At 49.4% G+C, this 12,616-nt stretch overlaps 1 long non-coding RNA gene across 1 annotated transcript in view; it reads right to left on the reverse strand.

Annotated features, from left to right (window-relative positions):
• The window catches only part of LOC106510248, a 48,824-nt gene that overhangs the window by 19,588 nt on the left and 16,620 nt on the right, over positions 1-12,616 (reverse strand). The window contains exon 6 of the long non-coding RNA XR_001308601.2: positions 4,421-4,558. This is a non-coding gene — a long non-coding RNA (uncharacterized LOC106510248). The remainder of the gene's footprint in view (positions 1-4,420; positions 4,559-12,616) is intronic.

Here is a 12,616-nt window from a genome sequence, read left to right on the forward strand (position 1 = left end):
GAAGAGCATCTGCGATGGGTACTTCTTTCTGTCTATGGCCCAGATGGGGCTTGAACCACTGTAGGCTTCCCATCGGGGTTCAGTACAGATCCATTAACTGACGCAGCATAAAAAATAATGAAAGATGGTTACTTGTAAGGCGTCACCTGTGAATTCCTTGTGTTTCAAACTCCATCAGACCCAACATCTTCTTTTTAGAACAAATATTTTAACCCCCCTTTCCTATCCCGAGATAAAATTTAGAGCAAGTATACCATGGTGCCTCAGCATCTGAGCATTCTATAGCCAAGGAATCAACCAACCCTGGGTGGAAAGTATTAGTTTTAAAAAGTTCCAGAAAGTTCCAAAAAGCAACACTTGAATTTGCCACACACCAGCAACTATTTACATAGCATTTACATTGTATTTACAACTATTTACATAGCATTTACATTGTATTAGGTATGATAAGTAATCTAGAGATGATTTAAAGTACATGGGAGGGTGTGCATAGGTTATACGCAAATACGATGTCATTTTATATAAAGGACTTGAGCACCCACGGATTTTTATATCCACGGGGGTCCTGAAAACAATCCCCGAAGATCCTGGGGAATGGCTGCGAATGGTGTATACACAGTATATTACCTAGACACGTACTTTTAAAACACCGACATAATGCCCTAAATACAATATAAAGGAGAAACAAGAGGGAAGTCATTCGTAATAAAATAATGTGTATCTAAGCAGGTGCATATGGAAATCTCGAAAAAGTCATCCAAGGCTTTGCGTCTATGTGTGGAAAGACAGCGTGAATGCCACTCAGAGCAGCTCTGCTGCCAGCACTGTGATTTTCTCCGTGCCCAATTCTTGGCAAAGTTCTGAACAAAACAAAATAAAATCTCTCCTTAATATACGTGGTAGTTGTAAATTCATGGAAAATGTGGGACGTGTTAAAATCAGGCAACACAATATGCACATTGCAGTTAGGTTTGAGGTTTAGAGGGTTATAAACAGGTTTGCCCAGAGGAAAGCCTGGAAGCACACACCCGTGTGAGGTGCCTCGTGACTCTGCCTTGTGTGGGACCGGCCTGCGAACAGGGGAGGCCTGGCATCTTTGGCTCCCACCCAGTTTGGTGGCATCTCAAGAGTGTTCCCAGGGATTTCCGAGGCACTCTGCAGGCGGCAGGATTACTGCCATCGGGAGTCTTGGTCCAACCACCCCTGCTCACACCCGTCCTGCACTCAGATCCCCTCCGGGCAGAAGATCTCTTCCGACCTTGGAACCCCCACTGAAAGTTCGCCTGAGTGTCTGTCCGAGGGGCTGGCACACCCCAGACCCAAGGGCCAGCGCTGAACGGAGCCACAGGTCTCGGCACTACCCCATCTCGGGGCTACGCTGCCCAGGTTACAAGAAGGGGCTGAGCTGCACGGTGGAAATCCCGAAAGTTCCCTCTTGCCAGTGAGTGAGATTAGAAGGCAAAACCACCAGCATCGCCCTGCGCCACTCACTCTCTGCATCACAGACCCATGTCCTCTTTAAAACCACTGAATGCAGGGGTGACAGTAAGTGGCCCTGCACATGGTCTGGGGACACAGCCCTGACACTGCATTTCCTGCCTCTCGCACCCTTGCTCGGGCCCAGCCGCCTGCCCTCTCTCCCGACACATGCGACCACAGCCCAGCTGCAGGCCTTCCTCCCCGACCCTGCTACGTCACCTAGGCAGCCCAGACTGGCCTCCTGGCGCCCGCGGCCCGCCACGCTGGGAAGAGCCCAACCTGTGTGATTCCTCTGTACCTTCTCCTGCGTCTGGGCTCTTCCATGGCCGCCTTCTGTCTGAGTGAAGGGTGACTGTGGTTTGTGTGGCCTGCTGCCCATCCTCTGTGACCTGCTTCCACCTCAAAGGACTCTTCTCCTTCCTTTCACTGATTAAGTTCTAACGGCCCTTCAGAATCACCTTAAACCTCACCTCCTCCGAGAAGCCTCCCTCTGAGTTCTTGCACCTTTTTCGTAGTGAGTTTCTTTTGCTTCAACCTTGAAGGCAAAGGTCCTTCAGGATACTTCTGTGTCCCCAGTGGCACCTAGGAACTTGTCATGGCCGTCCAATCACCTGACCCATTGTTACAGTCTTAGGAACGCCAAAGAAAAGGAAGTGATAGGCCGATGCCACATTTGAAACACTTGAATCTCCTTCAGAATGACTGCCTCCGTCCTCAACGAAAGCAGAAAGCCCTTCAGGAGAGCAGCTGGCCCAGAGGCTCTGCTCCCTCTTCCCATTGCCTTGAGAGCAGCTCTGTACCTTCCGGGCAGCTCTGAAAACCTGAGACGATAATAAATTCACACAATAGGCAACGAACAGCACCGCGATGCCTTCGTGGATGAATTGGAATGTGAACACTGAGATTTTCATTTCATGGTTGAAAAATACACGAGTTGACCCAAATACTAATTTCTGCTTTTCTGTCATTTACATACCACGGGTCAGTAGTCAGCGCTGCCTAAGTGGCTTTTTCCAAATGAAAAGCTGTGATATTGTAAATGGTTTCGCATATTTACAAACATCGCGGGGTGCTACCCACTGGGCGCCTCGGATTCCCTGGCCGACAAGCAGAGCCCGTCCCCGGGACGGCAGGAGCCCGAGAGCCGAGGCCAGTCCCGGAGGAGAGGCCCCTCGCTTCTGCCTCCTCTTCCTTCCTTGTGCGTCCAGAGCCTCTACTCACGCCTCGGAGACACGGGCCAGGCGGCTCGTCTCCCACGAGCCACCTGGTCAGCAGCGGCCAGGGATGGGCTGTGCCTGTGTCCCCCGATCCTTCTGTCCAGGGGCCGAGACAGCTCGCTGCCTCGCAAGGGTCTCCTTGGGCGGAGCCCAGCGTGCTCTCGGGGAAGAAGGGTCACGCGACCTGATGTTTGGATTCCAGTTGGGCTCGACATCAGCTCAAACGTCCACAGCGATTTCTTCCCCCTCATCTTCAGGCTGGGATGACACACCTCAGCACAGGACTTAAGCGCTCTTTGTTCTAAGCCCATCCCTGTCGCCGGGCTTCTTCGCAGCGTCCTGCCAGAGTGGCTCCATCAGGGTCTCGCTCTTGTCCTTGGACGTGGGTCTGTTGGAAGCCTGTGTTTTAGAGGCAATGGAGCCAGATCCGAAGATACCAAGGGGAGCTGCTGCGAGCGTTCCCCCTGCCAGCAGCCTCAGCATCCTTGGCTGCCTGGCTCATTCGTGTCACCGCGGCTTGAATGTCACATGGAGCACGTGTGGGGGGCCCCTTCCTCTTCACACGCCCGCCCTCGGCCCAGCTGCTCTCCAGCCGCACGCACCCCCTTGACTGAGCTTCTGTGGCTCCCACTTTGGCACAAACGCTTAAAAGGGAAACACGTTGAGGTCCTTTATTAGGGTCGCCTGTGAATTGGGTTTCAGGACTAGAAAGCGAGGCAGCGGTTGCGTGATTTACAAACTCCCCCCCCCCCCCCCCGCCGTCCTGCTGCTGCTGCGTCCTTTCGGGGGGCTGTGCGGGAAGGGAGCAAGGTGCCCCTCTCCCCGACGCCTGTGGGTCCTGCGGCGGCAGATGGCGACCGTGGGGACAGGCTGAGCTGGAAATGGACCTTTGGGGGGAATGTTGCCCCTGGGAAGGCGGGGCTCCCTCCGCTTCTCTCCCTGGCCCTGGGTTTTGAAAAGGTAAAGGGTGCGTGTGTGGAGGAGCCTGCAGAAAGGGAGGGGTGGCGAATGCCTGTCACCGTCCCCAAGCCCTCGTTCCCCAGCGGGAGCGGTTGTTTGTGAACTGCCGCAACGAGAACGAGCTCACGCCCATGTGCTCTCATCACGCGGGGTTCCTGGGTGCCAGATGGGCCCTTGGTGACCGTGGGAGCGTGGATTATTTCATTTCCTACATCTGGGCTCCAAACAGCTTCCCAGAACGCACAGGAGACAGGCAGGGCTTCTGGGCTGGGGAACCCACTTTCACCAGGGAGCCCGGATGAGCAGAGGGCCGAGGCCAGCCATCCCCAGGGGAAATCTGAAAGTTCACACATCCCGGGGCCATTGCAGAGCCGTTTAGGACCCAGGACGAGATGGAAATAAAAAATAACCTATCATGTATGTCAGCTGCAGTTGAAAAAAATTTCTTTTAAAAGAACAAATGAAAACAAATCATTAGCATTTTCTTCTCTGGCCTTGGAAGCTGTTTGGGGGAAAATGTGTCGTGTTTCAGCTTCAAAATGCTGTTGTGACCTTCTAGCCACACTCTTGTGGATGCTGCTGGTGGCCCAGATAAGCAAACTGCGGTCTGAGGAACGGCGCCAGAGCCCACGGCCTCTCTGCCTCTGCCTCTGCCTCTGCCACTCTAGGCCGATTAATGGCATGGGCTATATCGGGGTGAAATAGTGGCCAGAGCGCTTACTTCTCCCAAATGTTGAACCAGAGCCGACAGGCGGCACACTCACCGCTCTCTCGCTGAATCGGTGGACAGAGCTGCCGCCCAAAAATCAGGGTCTTCCTGTTTTCGGGTCTGTGGTTGAAAATCCTTGCCATCGATTCCATTTCTCCCCCTCAAAACAGTTTTCCAAATCCCTCCATTTGTCCTGTAGGAAAAAAAAAAATTACAGGAATATGTGACTTATGACAGAAAAAAATCTGACAGTTGACTTAACTGTTTTGCATAAGATATTTACAAACCACGGCAGATTAAAGGGGGGTTTTATGCATTTTCACATCCTGCTTGGTTTAGAGCAGCAATTTTCTGCAAGGACAACAGAGAAAAAAAACACGCTTTACACTGCTTATATTAATTACATTTTTTCATTACCCGTCATGTTTTCTGCAGGCTTGTGTATTATTACTGCAAAATGTAATGAAATAGAAAAAGGAGAAAAGAATGGACTTCTGGGAAATTTTCCAATTCTTGAAATGCAATGTTAATTGAGAGCTATTTTTAGGGCTGTGCAGATAGGGCAGGACTCAGTGCCATTGGTACAAATGGGTCCAGTCCAGGTGCAGCTTCCCGGGTGACAGCCCGGGTCTCTGCTGCTGGAGAGCTTGAAAATCTCCGGCGTGTTTGGTGCCAAGTCTACCCAAGGACATGGAAGGATTTCTACCTGCCATGATGCGCTTCCCACAAAGGTAGCAGAAGGAAAGAAAGGGGGGATGAAGCTGGATCTGCACGGAGCCAGGCTCAGTGATGTGGGGTAGCGATTCCCAACCTCGCCTTCAGCATCCTCTCCATCAGCGTGAAGGAAAATGCGTCAGTATTTAGGAAAGCAGTGACCCATAATCATATGGTTTCCAGGGCCCTTTCAATGAAGAATCCCAAAGTGCCCATGAGGTGGTAACACCATAAAGCCTTTATCGGGAACCTTCTTCCTCTGCTGGAGAATTACAAGTTCTCAGTCTTGGGTACATCCGGCCAAGGGCCTGAGGCGAGTTGTCTGAAAAGCAGAACTTGATGGATTGGCGAAATATCGTTTCTTTTATTACCAAGCTATCTAGACCACAGATTTAACTTCCCACCTGATGAATCCGAATAAGTGACTCTGAAATCCACTGATGCCTTTCGGCATGAATTCTGTGCCCCCAGAACCCCACTTCCCGCGGAAGTCTTGAAACCAACCTTGCAAATGATGGCAGACACACAGTAAACAAGTTCACAGGGGCCAAATGTTCTCCCTAGGAAGGGCTCAGAATGGTTTCAAAGAATTTAGAAACTCTGAGCTCATTTGAAAATTCTCAGTCTCAATATACCATAAAGCATCTGAGGCTTTCTGAGGGTTTCAGCCACCCTGAAACATTAATTCCTTGTAAATGCATTCTGTTAAAAAAAAAAAAAATTTAAACAACTGCGAAAATCCATACATTCCTATAAATCTTATTGTTGCTTCCACTTGCACAAAGTAAACCCAACTGTCCATAAAAGTCATCTGGCCAAAACCTGCTTTAGGGGAAATCAGGCTTAGAGGTCTAGTATGACCAATATTGCACCCAGTTAAAAGCAGCAGAAAAGAACAATGGGAAAATGCTTTCCAGCCGTATCCTCTCTGAGCCATGAGGCAGGTAGGTAGGCCAGTCTCCGCTACTTTGGGCCACCCAGGGCCTCAGCCAGTGCTGTGCGCTCACTCTGAGTCTGCAGAGCACAATACTCTTGCTGCGATGCTGGCATCAGACGCAAACCGGCTGCCTGCCCTGAGAGCAGCGCTCCGGCCTGACCCACGCAGTCTCTGGAGTGAGGCATGTAATAAGAAGAGAAAATCCAACACTTGTGGGAGTTTCTTCCAGGAGCAACGTCAACTACAGGAGTCGTGGGTAAAACCAGCGGCACGTGGAGTGAGAAGGCACAATGGAAATGGTGCCCGAGAACCAAAATTCACGGATGGGGAGAGAAGAGCACGAGTTTCCAGACCCCATTGCCTAGAGTCAAATCATGGAGAGTAACCCAGGTCGTTCCCACCCAGCAGGGCCTGCATTCATAGCATCTGAGGCTGAGCAAGCTGGCTGGTACACACGTCTGGCCCACATCTCCTACTCATCATGACGGTGACAGGAGGTCACCTTTTCTAGGCAGCCCCCAGTTTGCTCCAAGCTGCCCCTGTCTTAACTAGCTGCTGCTCCTGATAGGCCTCTTTGGACTTCTGTGCTAGTTTTAATTCTAACAGGCTTACATCTCTATTTCTCTTTCTATCAGCTTTGAACAGTAACTATTTGCCCTTGATATGAATGACACTTAGTCCCCCGGACACACACACACCCCACCCCACTTTATCTGCCTCTGTCTCTTCATTTGCTTATATTTATGGCGTAGGTTTTCTTCGTGGTTACATTCCTCATGTCAAATAAAATGGCCAATATCTCTCTCATTTTAGCCATTTTGTGTGTTTGATAAGGATATTGTTGGCTGTCTTTCCCTCTTCCACCCCCACCCCCAATTCCATATCCCAGTATCTGTCAACTCTACTCATATTTACATTGTCAAAAGGGATAACACATATGTTCTTTTCTGTAATCACAATTGCACCTTTGCAGGTTTGTCTGGGGATTGACTCTAATAAATAATAACCTGCCACCTAGAAACAGGGTCTCTATGATCATAATTATATAGATAATTTTACTCACAGACCAGTATCCCTCTTTCCTAAGACATTCAGCCAATTGTCTCTGAATTTCTGCTCCCATCCAGACAGCTTGCTCCTTAGTGGCTGCCCAGCTGTTGGCAAGTGACTTCCTTCCGTCTCTGCCCTTCTAGGTTAGAGCTACTATTTCGTGGATCTCATGCCGCCTCCTTCACAATGTTTTCCATTTTGCTGCAGTTCACGCTCAACTATCTTCTTCAGAAATATAAACTATAACTTTTACTACATGTTTGGCATTGCTCCCCCCCCCCAATTTCATTAGGGTTTGGCTAGGGATAGAATTTTATGGTCAAAATTATTTTCATCAAAACTTTGAAGACATCATTCCATCGTTTTCCAGCATCCAGTGTTGCTGATGAAAAGTCAAGTGCCATTCTGAGTCTCAATCCTGAAAGTAACCTGGTTTTTTTCCTGTACTGAATTTCTCAGGTGTTCCTCTTTTGCCTTGGTGCTCTAGAACGTCCTAGGTATATGTCTAGGTATGGACAAAAACTGGTTTTAAGATATTTAGATAGATAGATCTGCTCCTTTCTGTCTTCCCTATGAGAGTCAGGAAGAAGAGCCATGTTTTGGTTGCTGAAAGGCACACTGATATCAGGGAAGAAATAAATCATAAACAAACATTAACATGATTTTCTCTTATCTGGCAAACTGAATTTAGAGTATGGAGTTTAGATATTTATAACCAAGTTAGTAAACACATCCTCTTGGGCTCATGCCAAAGTCACTAATTTTGTAGTTTGTTTTTTATTTAAAGCCCTCAAAGGCTATAAAATGAAATTTCCCATGCTTCACTCAGAAGTAGAAAATGGTGGACAAGAAAGAAAAAAAAAATGACAAAATTTTTGACATTTTCTTATATTTACCAAAACCCCAAATTATTTGACTGTATTGAAGAGAATGATGAACATAATTGAGAGAGTTTATGGAAGAAAGAACGTAAAGAAGCATTTCCCTGGATAGATTTTGCATACATACCTCATCTTATAGCAAATGAGCCTGGGTTTTAGATCATTTAGCTCTGGACGAGAATCTCGGCTCTGTCATTTTCCAATGATATGAGTCTAAAGCAAATGAGTTAAACTCAACATGTGGAGTTCCCATCATAGCTCAGTGGTTAACAAATCTGACTAGGAATGATGAGGTTTCGGGTTCAATCCCTGGCCTTGCTCAGTGAGTTCAGGATCTGGCGTTGCTGTGAGCTGTGGTGTAGGTCGCAGAGGCAGCTCGGATCCCACGTTGCTGTGGCTCTGCTGTAGGCTGGCAGCTACAGCTCCGATGAGACCCCTAGCCTGGGAACCTCCATATGCTGCAGGAGCAGCCCTAGAAAAGGCAAAAAGACAAAAAAAAAAATTAAAAATAAACAAATAAACTCAACACGTGTTACTCCTTCCTTTCCTACCCCTGACTCTACTGGGTGGTTTTCAATGTTTTATCCAGGGTACCCGGATGAGGAACAAAGGATGGGTTTGTAAATGGAATGGAATGCTAAACTGGAAGTTTGACGGATGCACCAGAATACAGTTGATGCTGCATTCCAGAGCAAGCGCTAGACCGTATGCAGAAGTTCCAAAGGAGAAATACAGAAGAGCCCACTGCATCATCCTTGAAATCCACCCTTCATATTCAAGACATAAAAGGGCCTTGAGAGTGGAAATCACAGAATTTCGTCAAAAGATTTTAGCACAGAGGCTTTGGGAGCCTGGGCCTCTTGTCCTTCGGAGGAAGGTCAGCCACGCTCTGGAGACATTACTGTGTATTTTCCGCAGTTACAGAACAAGGGACCAGTGCCTGGTTATATCCAAAGATGCCAAAATGACCCTTAGCAGCAAGGTCACAGATGGCATTTAATACATAGCTCCTCGCCAAGGTTTGTGAGTGCTACGGACTGGGCGTGGAAGGCCCAGGAAGCTGCCTAAGTGGTGGCTTAATAGACTGAGGAGAAGAAAGCATTCTCCTAGTTTAGGCACAGCTCTCTTGAGCGATCTTGTGTTCATGTGCACAATTCCATTTTTCAGTAGCTATTTCTATGCTGCCCAGAGTGAGCATGGGAGTCTATATCCGTAGCAGGTCTGCAACAGGTCAAAGTTACATCTCATTAAAAATAGTAGCTAATTGGAGTTCCCACTGTGGTACAGCAAAACGAATCCAACAAGGAACCATGAGGTTGTGGGTTCGATCCCTGGCCTTGCTCAGTGGGTTGGGGATCCGGCGTTGCTGTGAACTGTGGTTAGGTCACAGATGCAGCTCGGATTCTGTGTTGCTGGGGCTCTGGCATAGGCTGGCAGCTGTAGCTCCGATTAGACCCCTAGCCTGAGAACCTCCATATGCCACGGGTGTGGCCCTAAAAGGACAAAAGACAAACAAACAAACAAAAGTAGCTAACATTTATCAAGAACTTTCTACATGCCAAGTATTCTAAATTCTTCATACCTGTTACCTAACCAGGGCCCTAGTTAATAGGCATTCTTGCTGCCATCCCCACGTGGAAACTGAGGCCCACAGATTCACAGCTAGGAAGTGGCAGAGCGAGGGTTCGACCCAGGGGGTGCAGCGCTAAGGCCTAAGCCAGTAACCATTATGACATTCCCTCTCTAAGGCTTGGCCAAAGCAGTTCCCTCCCCTTCTACCTTCAGCGAATAAGGCAGTTTTTGCCATATTCCAACTAATTTTTAAGGCTTCAAAAGGGTCTGTGCTGGTTTGGAGATCCCCTACAAAAGAGATAAAAAGCAAATTTCAACTCATGGAATTACTTTTCAAAATGAAGGTTGTGGCACAGTGGGTTAAGGATCCAGTGTTGTCACTGCAGTGACTGCCATGGCATGGATTTGATCCCTGGCCTGGAAACTTCCACAAGTCAAGAGCGTGGCCAAAAAAAATTAAGGTTGTGTAGGAATGGAACAGAGGAGGAAATAAACAAGTAAATACGGTACTTGGTGTCCAAAACTGGCCATTCATCAGAGGTGTCAGCAACCCCCAACTTAAGTTTGATGAGTTCAATATTTTCAGGACCAGCAGAACGTCTCCTGACCTGTATAATTGAGCAGAACTTCTTGGTTAAGATGGGCCTGGGGCTGGACCTCTGCTTTCAAGGCTAAATTTCTTCATTCCGTAGTTCTTCCAGGTCACTGTCAAAACCACTGGTAATTTTACACTGCAGTGATCTGTGCCTTTTCCTGGCCTGGGGATAAATAGAAAACTTAACAGTTCTGAGAGCTGTTGACACCATGTGCTCAGAAACACCATCAGAAAATGTTACAGGAAAGCCTTGAAGGGGCGGGAGTGAAGGATGTGGACTGGCACGTGCAAGCTCCCCACGGGACGCTCCCCGGCTCCGTAGCCAAAAAGTGAGCAGGTCAGAGAGGGAGCGGGGGTGCCTGCCTGAGGACATAGGATGGGATGACGGCTCCTGGCACGTCTTTGAATGGCCATCCGCTGGTACCCAGAGGTTTCCAGGGGGGCTCAAGAGAAGGGTGCAGTGATACAAAGGATGCCTGCGGGAGGGTTGGGAAAGTCCAGCTCCTCACCGGCCATCATCCCTCACACGCGATCGTTTGACGAACACACACTGACACACTTCAAAAGTCACTTTCTCCTTCAAGTATGTAGCCCGCCCAATCCACGGTCACACACTTCAAGAAAACCTACGGAGGGAGAAAAGCATTTCCTGCACCCCACGTGGTCTGACAACGGGACAGCATGTTTGAATGAGAACAGGTAGAGTCCCTTCTCATCTCCGCCAGTAGGAAAGACAAGGAGAAGTTAAAAAAAGGGGAAGGAGTGGCTGGAGTACGGAGAACCCTATAGCACACCAAAGCAAGAACTACGAATCCTTGCCTTGAAATGTGTCCTACACAGACACATGCGGGCTCAGATCCAAACGCCACCCCAGGAGGTCTCACTGTGGCTCAGCAGGCATGGTCTCTGCAGGAGCTCGGGTCACTACTGAGGCACAAGTTCGACCACCAGCCCGATGCCATGAGTTACATATCGCCATCACGTCCCGCTGTGGCTCAGATTTGATCCCTAGCCCAGGAACTTCCATGTGCTGCAGGTACGGCCAAAACAGAAAGAAGAAAAATGCCACTCCAGCCCTGGATCCCACTCAAGTAGCCTAAGGAGTACCCCTGGAGTCTTCTCCCCATTAAGTACGGTAAAAGTTGTTGCAGTGTTTCCTCTCACAAACGCAAGTCTCACGGCATTTCCCTTCTTCCTGAGCAGGGATACATGTCGACAGCTTATTCTCAATTTAATTACTATTCACTCATTATAAATGGCTTTCATTCTTTCATTCATTCACTCACTCAAGATGTAAACTCACTCACGCAATATATAAATACTAAACACTGATCTAGGTACCGGAGATTCACAGATAATTAAGCCACCGTCCTGTCTGTGGAGAGCCGAGGGACGTGTCACGTGCTACATGTGAAAAGCAGTAACAGACGTGTGCACGGGATGCAGTGACGGCAGAGAGCACGGGCGACTGAAGAGAGGGGACCAAGCATCCTGGTAATTACGACCTAGAAGAAGAACGGGGAGGGTGGAGGGCTCGTCCCTCATTGCAGTCAGGCTGCAGGACGCGGAGCATCCCCGTCTGAGCCTCATCCTGCCCTCCTCCAAGCCCTTGGATCAGACGCAGGACAAGGGGCGAAGCTGTTTCGCAGAGCAGAGTAAATCCGCACTGGGACCAGGAGCAGTGGCCTTTGACGAGTCCTCGTGTTTGGCTCAGGGAGAGGACCGTCCACCTGCTGAGGGAACCCTCCTGGAAGCGAGGCAAGGGGAGAGAGCCAGCACCTGGACCTCGGCCGCGGGCCTTGAACACTGCTCTCAGCCTGAGCAGCCGCAGGGAAAGGGATGATTCCGAAGCCACCGGCGTGGCCCGGACCCTGTCCCAGCATCGCGCCTTCCCAGGATGATGCTGATGAACGAGAAGAGGCAGGAGCTGTGGTACAGTCCCAGCACCACCTTCCGGCCCCCTCAGCTGCTTTTCTTCTATTCCAGCTCCTTTCTCCAAATCCATCTCTCTGTTTGATGACTCAAACCCCCTTTTCTATAAAGACAACCTGAAAAGGTCCTCCATCGCTCCCTAGGCCCCCCGAAGCCTGTCTCCCTGGCTAATGACGAGGCCCATCTCAGCTGACACAAGCCACGTTTACGTGGCGTGTTTGATGGTTCTGTGTTTTGTTCTGATGATTGTTACAGCTCTTTTGGTTCATTGGTGTTGGAAATAAAGCACATCTGACCTCTTTTGTACTAAAATTCACTGTCTCCTTGGACTGATCATTTTGCCCTCGGTCTCTGCGGAGTCGTCCCCTCGGGATCTCCGGCGTGCCTGGCAGCCCGGGCGGTTTGCTCAAGTTGCGTGTGAGCGGAGTGAAGCTGGCTTTGCGGGCTTCTCCTGAAAGCAACAGAATTGCTCCAGTGGAGTCAGAAACCGAAGCAAGAAACAGAACCCCTCGCCCGTGGGGGGCAGCAAGGCTCTGATGACCCAGGAAATGACAGCACTTTGAACAGGCC

Source organism: Sus scrofa, chromosome 4 (assembly GCF_000003025.6).
Source record: "Sus scrofa isolate TJ Tabasco breed Duroc chromosome 4, Sscrofa11.1, whole genome shotgun sequence".
In the NCBI taxonomy this organism is placed as follows: domain Eukaryota; kingdom Metazoa; phylum Chordata; class Mammalia; order Artiodactyla; family Suidae; genus Sus; species Sus scrofa.